Source organism: Asparagus officinalis, chromosome 9 (assembly GCF_001876935.1).
Source record: "Asparagus officinalis chromosome 9, Aspof.V1, whole genome shotgun sequence".
Taxonomy (NCBI): domain Eukaryota; kingdom Viridiplantae; phylum Streptophyta; class Magnoliopsida; order Asparagales; family Asparagaceae; genus Asparagus; species Asparagus officinalis.
The window spans coordinates 63935953-63943411 of NC_033802.1; positions in this window are offsets into that span (position 1 = coordinate 63935953).

The window sequence follows — 7459 nt, forward strand, 5'->3', positions numbered from 1 at the left end:
AAATCTGTCACACACTTGAGGTAACCCACGAAGGAACTTCTAAGGTTAAAGACTCAAAAATTTTTGTTTTAGTGCACAGGTTTGAAATGTTCAAGATGAACGACAACGAGACAATTGGTGAAATGTTCACAAGGTTCACCGACATCATCAACTCCCTAATTGCGTTAGGAAAGGACTATACACAAGTGGAGATGGTTAGGAAAATCCTCCGGGCTCTTACTTCGGATTGGGAAAAGAAGACTACCGCAATAGAGGAAGCCAACGACCTCTCCACATTGACAGTAGAAAATTTGATAGGGAATTTGATGGCATACGAGGTGCAACTTGAAGATCGGAAAAAGGATAATGAAGATAAGAACAAGAAGGTTCTTGCTTTCCAAGCATCTACTGATGATGAGGATTCCGATGACGAAGAAGAGTTTGAAATAATCACACGCAAATTCAGAAAATTCTTGAAGAAAGGTAAGTTCTCTTCTAGTAAATTCAAAGATACTAACAAAGTCACTTGTTTTGGTTGTAATAAGCCAGGACACTACAAGAAAGATTGTCCCCTACAACAAAAGTTAAAGTCGAAGTCTTCTAACAATTTCAACGGGTTCACAAAGAACAAGAATGAACAAGTGAAGAACAAAAAGAAGAAGGCTTTGTCGATAACATGGGATGATAGTGACCAGTCATCTTCAGATGAAGAAGAGGAAAAAGAAGATCATCAAGCGAATATGTGCTTTATGGCAAATGAATCTGATGATGATCAAGTAAGTAATCATGATGAGTTACTTGACGCATTTAACGAATTATTTTTGAAATACAAGCAACTAAATTCTTCTTTTAAAATATTAAAAAATGAAAATGAAAATTTGAATAACACTTTAGTCTCTCCTTATGCTTCACAAATAGAAGATCTTAAAGAGAAGAATAAAGAGTTATTTTCTGAAAATTACAAGTTATCTAGTCACAATCAACTTCTTAAAAAAGAATGTGATTTCTTTAAAGTTCGTATTTCAAATTTGGATGATAATGTTAAAAGTCTTAAAACCAAATATGAAACTATATTAATGAATGTAGGTAAATTTAACAAAGGAAAAGAGAATCTAGATAATCTACTTTCTTATCAATTACCTGCTACGAGTAAACAAGGATTAGGATATGTTTCTAACTCCAGTAATGAGAAAACATACTCTTCTATGCAAAAGAAAAATTATGCTTATTTATATTCTAAATTTGTGAAAAGTAATTATCATGCACATAGTGATACATCTATGCATGCTAGTTCTAAGGTATTTTTACATAATAATAGAAAAATGCATATGAAGAAAGTTGCATGTAAGAATATTTTAAAATCCAACTACATATGGGTTCCTAAAAATGCATGTTCAAGTGATAGAAAGATATACTTATCAAATTACAAAAAGGATATTTGTGATTCTGAAAACTATCTTTCATACAATGTAGGTAAACCAAATTCTTATTGGGTTTGGTTTCCTAAATGCTAATCTCATGGACCCAAAAGTTAAAGGGTACCAAAACATATTTCTTTTATTTTGCAGGTACCTAATAAAAGGGAAACATGGATTTTAGATAGTGGCTGTTCCAAGCACATGACCGGGAACAAGGACTTATTTTCTTCCATACAATTTAAAGATGGAGGAACTGTTACCTTCGGTGACAACAACAAGGGTCAAGTGGTAGGAATTGGAACGGTCGGTATGAACTCTAAAACTCTTATTAATAATATGTTTGATATGTTTGCTTTTGCTAGTTATTAATGAACAAGTATGTTTGCTTTTGCTTAATGAATTTTATTTTTAGCAAATATTCTTGTTATTTATCTTGGTTAACATAAGAAAAATGTTTCATAAATTTTTGAACTCATATTTTAGTTATTCTAACCAATTCTTAAATAACTACTTGATGGTTAGTCTCTAATAACTACTTCCATGGTTATAAATAGAGAAATATTTCTTCTTAAACAACATAATACATTCAATATGACTCCCATAGAAAACTTAATTTTCATTGCAAGCTTATGTCTTCCTATTTGGATGGGAGATGTAATGGACTATGTGCATAATCTTGAAGATTTATTTGAAGTTTTAGGCCATGTTGAAGAAATATTAGGTTGTATTGAAGAAATGTATTAATTGTTTCATTATTTATTATTATCTCCCTTTCTATTCTTCTTTTTGTTAATGACAAAGGGGGAGATATATTAGAATATTGAAATATTGACAACTATTGCAATATTGAAATATTGACATGTATGCATTGTTATACAATATTAGGATTACTAATAAGTGCTATCTTTTTGTGTGTTAAATTAACATGTATGCATTGTTGCAGGGGGAGTAAGTATGTTTAATTAAAGTTTTTCAATATTATTTGTCATTATCAAAAAGGGGGAGATTGTTGGGAACATGGTTGATGTTACAATATCTCTTGTATTTTGATGATAACAAATCATAGTTTCTGGCCGACCAAAGAAATGTCTGGTCGACCAGATACAACAATTGTTGGGAATATGGTTGATGTTACAATATCTCTTGTATTTTTATGATAACAAATCATTGTTTATCTAACATATTTTACTGCAGTGATCCTTCATTGCCGCCCATCTGTACTACGAACGGTCATTCGAGGGGTTGTGCTTCACGTCATGTCACGTAGGAGTGGGAAGGCCCCTCCTCGTATGTGAGGCAGCGACTGCCTACTACTCGAGTGGATTTGGCCAACTTACTGTGCGCCGGCGGATCTAGTTTTTGACTTGGACCGGTGAGATGAGTTGCATTTATGAGCGCGCAGGTTGATTTAGTATCTGTCCGATCACTTGTACTGTGAGCGGTTGCTCGACGGGCCTGGAGTACTATGCTCTCTCCTCTCAGGTCATGAGAGATGAGAAAGTGGGTGCCCAATACTCGAGTGAGTTTGGACAGCTTGCCGAATACCCGCGGATCCAGCTCTTGACTTGGACGGGCGATGTGAGCTGCATTTATGAATGTTCAGGTTAATTTGGCACCTGTCCGATCACTCGTACTGTGATCGGCCACTCGACGGGCCTGGAGTACTGTGCCTTCTCCCTTCAGGTCAAGAGAGGTGGGAAAGCCCGCCCCAACACGTGGGGTAGCGGATATCCAGCTATACTGGCGACCTTGAGGTTTGCAGGCGGATTCGACTTTAGACTCGGTCAGGGTAGCGGATATCCAGCTATACTGGCGACCTTGAGGTTTGCAGGCGGATTCGACTTTAGACTCGGTCAGGAGGGTTATGTAAAAAAGGTGAATTTCCGATATTTAGTCGATCTTGACTCGTGCGGGCGAGCCGATCATTCAGGCGAACCTGGGACTAAATAGACGCGAGCACGTTTGACGACCGTGCAGCTTAGGCCCGTGCTGGCGAATTGTGTGGGCGACTTCTCCTTGCAGGCGAATTTCTTGTAAGGTTGCAGCAGTAATTTTTATCGTCTATAGGGACGTTAATATCCGTGGACCGCCGCGGATCAGATCCGGTTGACAAATAAATGATCAAAGCTCTTACTTCACGAAGGAAGTAATCGCTGTAGCGATGATCTCGACCAAACGAGATCACGGCTCTTCTTGAGATTTAAGACCAAGCTTAAATCCAGAGGAATAGGGGACGGGCCTCGGATCTCTCGAACTCCACTCTTTATGCACATGAGATCGCCAAGATCTGCTAACCATTGCTGTAAATTCGTGGCTCCACTCTCCAATTCGACAGCGTTTTGACCTCTTGATCTCCAGCCTGAAATAAGCCCTTAGGCCTGTATTTATAAGCTTCGGTTAGGAGTTTTTTGGATAAGAACGATGGATTCCGTCTTATCTTCAGTTGATAACCGTGTAACTACGTTCATAGATGATATCCAATCAGTTAGGACACTCAGGAACCGAAGAAATCTCATGAAAACCCTTCGAAACTGAAAAAACACGTTTTAGGATTGAAGCTGGCCGAACCGCCGTTTGGTGGCTCGGCCTTGGCCGAGTCAGTTCGTACCACCACATGTATTTTTACTCTAACTCACTCGTCCGATCTCAAAATAAGGTAATTCAAGATGCGTTGGAAAGCTGACGAAGAGACCTATAACTTGTATGTTTTAAGTTTCTTCAGAATCAAATCGTATCATGGTCAAAATATTACTTCTTTGTGTGAGCCACCAATTGGTGGCTCGGCCTTGGCCGAGCCAGTTCGTACCACATCGGGTATTTTAGTTCTAACTCTCTTGTACGATCTCAGAATGAGGTGATTCAAGATAAGTTAGAAATATAATGAAGAGACCTATAACTTATATGTTTTGAGTTTCTTTAGAATCAAATCGCATCATGGTCGAAATATCACTTCTTTGTGTGAGCCACCAATTGGTGCCTCGGCCTTGTCCGAGCCAGTTCGTACCACCTCGGATATTTTAGCTCTAACTTTCTCTTCCAATTTCGGAATGAGGTGATTCAAGATGTAATGGAAAGCTGGAGAAGAGACCTACAACTTTTTATGGCTGAGCCATACATGGTGTATGCGAGTCACACATGGTGTTTTGCTCCCTTTTGGGTGAAACACAACTACTAGCTGAGTTGTTTTGTCATTTCGTGTGTCACGTTGACTCGTACGCTTCATCGATTCGCATCATATATTTCGTTAAGTTGGAGGTGGCCAGTGAATACGCGGGCTACTTGGATTGTCATTTTGGTGGCTGATTAGCGTATGAGCCACTTGGTGGTGGCCGGTGAGCACGCGGGCCACCTGGTGTTGGTTGTTCTGGTGGTTCGTCGCCATGTCATCAACGTTTCGTCGATTCGCTTCATGTGCTTGTCGGCATCAAATGATCCTCTTTGACTCGGATAATCCCCTTCGACTTGGATAATGGCGTTCATCGCTTTCTCTTTGTCTCGAGCTGTGTGCGGACACCTATAGGCATTTTTAGACACCTACAGATACCCCCTCCAAAGTATTTCAGACTCATTCTTTTATAGAGGAGTCTGGAATACTTTGGATGTGATAGGCCCCCACCTTCAATCGGTGTCAAAGGACCTGTAGCTGGCTTCAATTCTTGACTTCTTCGGTTTTCAGTCTATTTTGATGAATAGCTGAAGTTCTTCCGGTGCTACGTTTATCGTCTGACCGTCGTCGAAATTTCGAATCGAACTTGGTAAGTTGGTTTTGGCTCGTGTCATTGAGTTGATTTTGTGTTTTCGTCGAAAGTTGGTGTTATTGTGGAATTCATTATATCTTCGATCGATTACAACGAATTTCAAAGAAAATAATCTTTTTATAAGACCTCTTTTACACAATGAAAGGAAATTACAACTTTCTAGAAGACCTCTTTTACACAATGAAAGGAAATTACAACTTTCTAGAAAATAACACAAAAATCGTTTATCGATTCCTGTTTTGTGGGACTTTGCCTGTGTAACACAAAAATCGTTTATCGATTCCTGTTTTGTGGGACTTTGCCTGTGCCGGGAGTGCTTTGGCTCGTGAACCACCAAATCACAGATTGTGAAGGGGTTTAGAGGTTCTTTCTTCGTTTATCGAAGTAAGAATTTGAAGCGAATATCTTATCGATGTAAGATGTTCACTCTTCCAAAGATCAAGTCAGAGCTTAGATCTCTAGGAATCACTGAGAGCTATCTATGAAAGATGAAGACTCTCTCTCTCTTGCTCAAAATTACCAAAAGCTCAAATCTCTATGCTCCAATCTCCTCACTATCATTTGCTTCGTGTCTAGGGAGGTATTTATAGGGATAGAGGTGCACAACAGTGGAAATGGAGGCAAAATAACTGATCCAGTGTAGGCTCTTTGGACGCGTCAGTCTATACTGCCGCAGCTATTGGCGCGTCAGTGTGGACTGGCGCGGCCAAAGAGACAGTTCCAGCCACGTTCCATCATGTTTGAAACCGTCCTCCCATGACTTTTAATCATTTTTTTCGTGGTTTAACTGCTTGTCCACGTCAGCACATGTTCTCTTTCTGATATGCCGCCACGTGGACCTCCAAGAGATGTTAAAAACTGTCAACAATTTACATAAGAGGCTACTTTATCATTTGCGTGTCACACTTTGCTACCGCGCCTTTGGCGCATCACCATAGACTGTCACGCTTTATGCGCGTCACCATGGGCTGCCGCGCCTTACGCGCGTCACCATGGGCTGCCGCGCCTATACGTGTCGCATGTTAGTGTATTTTGTCATACACATGCACATTGTTCTTTTCTCAGTCTTGAGTTGTATTTGGATATCTATGAGTATTTTTTGACGCCTACAGATACCCCCTCCAAAGTATCTCAGACTCATTCTTTTAAAGAAGAGTCTGGGACACTTTGGATAAGATAGGTTTTACTTACAATCCCTTCAGTATTTAGTTGAGGAGGTTGTGTAGAATGGTCTATGAATGGCTTCAATTCCTGACTTCTTCATCTTTTAGTCTATTCAGTGCTTTGTAGAATAGCTAAAATTCTTTCGGTTCTGCGTTTATCACTTGACAGTTGTCGAAGTCTTGAATTAAAGCTGGCGAAGGAATAGTTTATACTCATATACTTTATTAGAGTGTTCGGAAAATAGTTTAACCTCATATACCCGTTGGGAGGTTCAAGGAGATGCAGTTTATACTCATATACTCATCGGAGTTTTTTAGTAATGTATTCCAAATACAATTGGAAATGTATGTATACAAATACCCATGGAATCACCGTGTGCTCGCGACATCTTTTGCGCGTCAGCGTTGACTGCCGCGCGCTTGCGCGTCAGCATAGACTGCCGCGCGCTTGCGCGTCAGCATCGACTGTCGTGCGCTTGCGCGGCTATTCGGGCTTATAACTCAAGCGTTGGACCTTTTTGGGTCATTTTCTCCGCCATTCTGGGTTCGAAACTTCCTATAAAAGGCGCCCTTTGGCTCTTCCCCTCCTCTCGTCTTCATATTTAGGTGATTTCACTCGAAAATAACCTAGGGTTTCGAGTATTCTTCTTGGTTCTGAGTTTTTTCTTCGGCTCTCTCACCATCAAAACTTGATTTTCTTCACCCTCTAGTAAGAACCCCTCCTAGAGCTTCAGTTTCCTTTATATTTTAAAATCTTTGTTTGAGATTTCGCCAAAACCCTAACTTTCTTGTGTTTTCGAGGTCAGAAATCCTTCTTTTTCATTATGTCACCCAAGAGATCCAGGGTTCCCAAGGGAAAATCTATAGCCCAAGCGTCAGAGGAGATGGAGGCCGCTGCCACATCGTTTGGAGGTAACTTTTCAACTTTTCTCTGTCTAAATTTGCTAACTTTGTGTATACAACCTCGTTTGTCTCCTTTGAGAGTCATCCGGGAAGAGTCGACGTCCTCTTTTGAGAGGATTGATACTATAAACACATATCTTGTTTAATCAAGACATGTACCACAGCCAAAATATGAGTTTGGCTCAAACTCGTGGCTCTTCAAAGCCAAGGGTCGATGTTCTGTTACTGTGGCAGCACA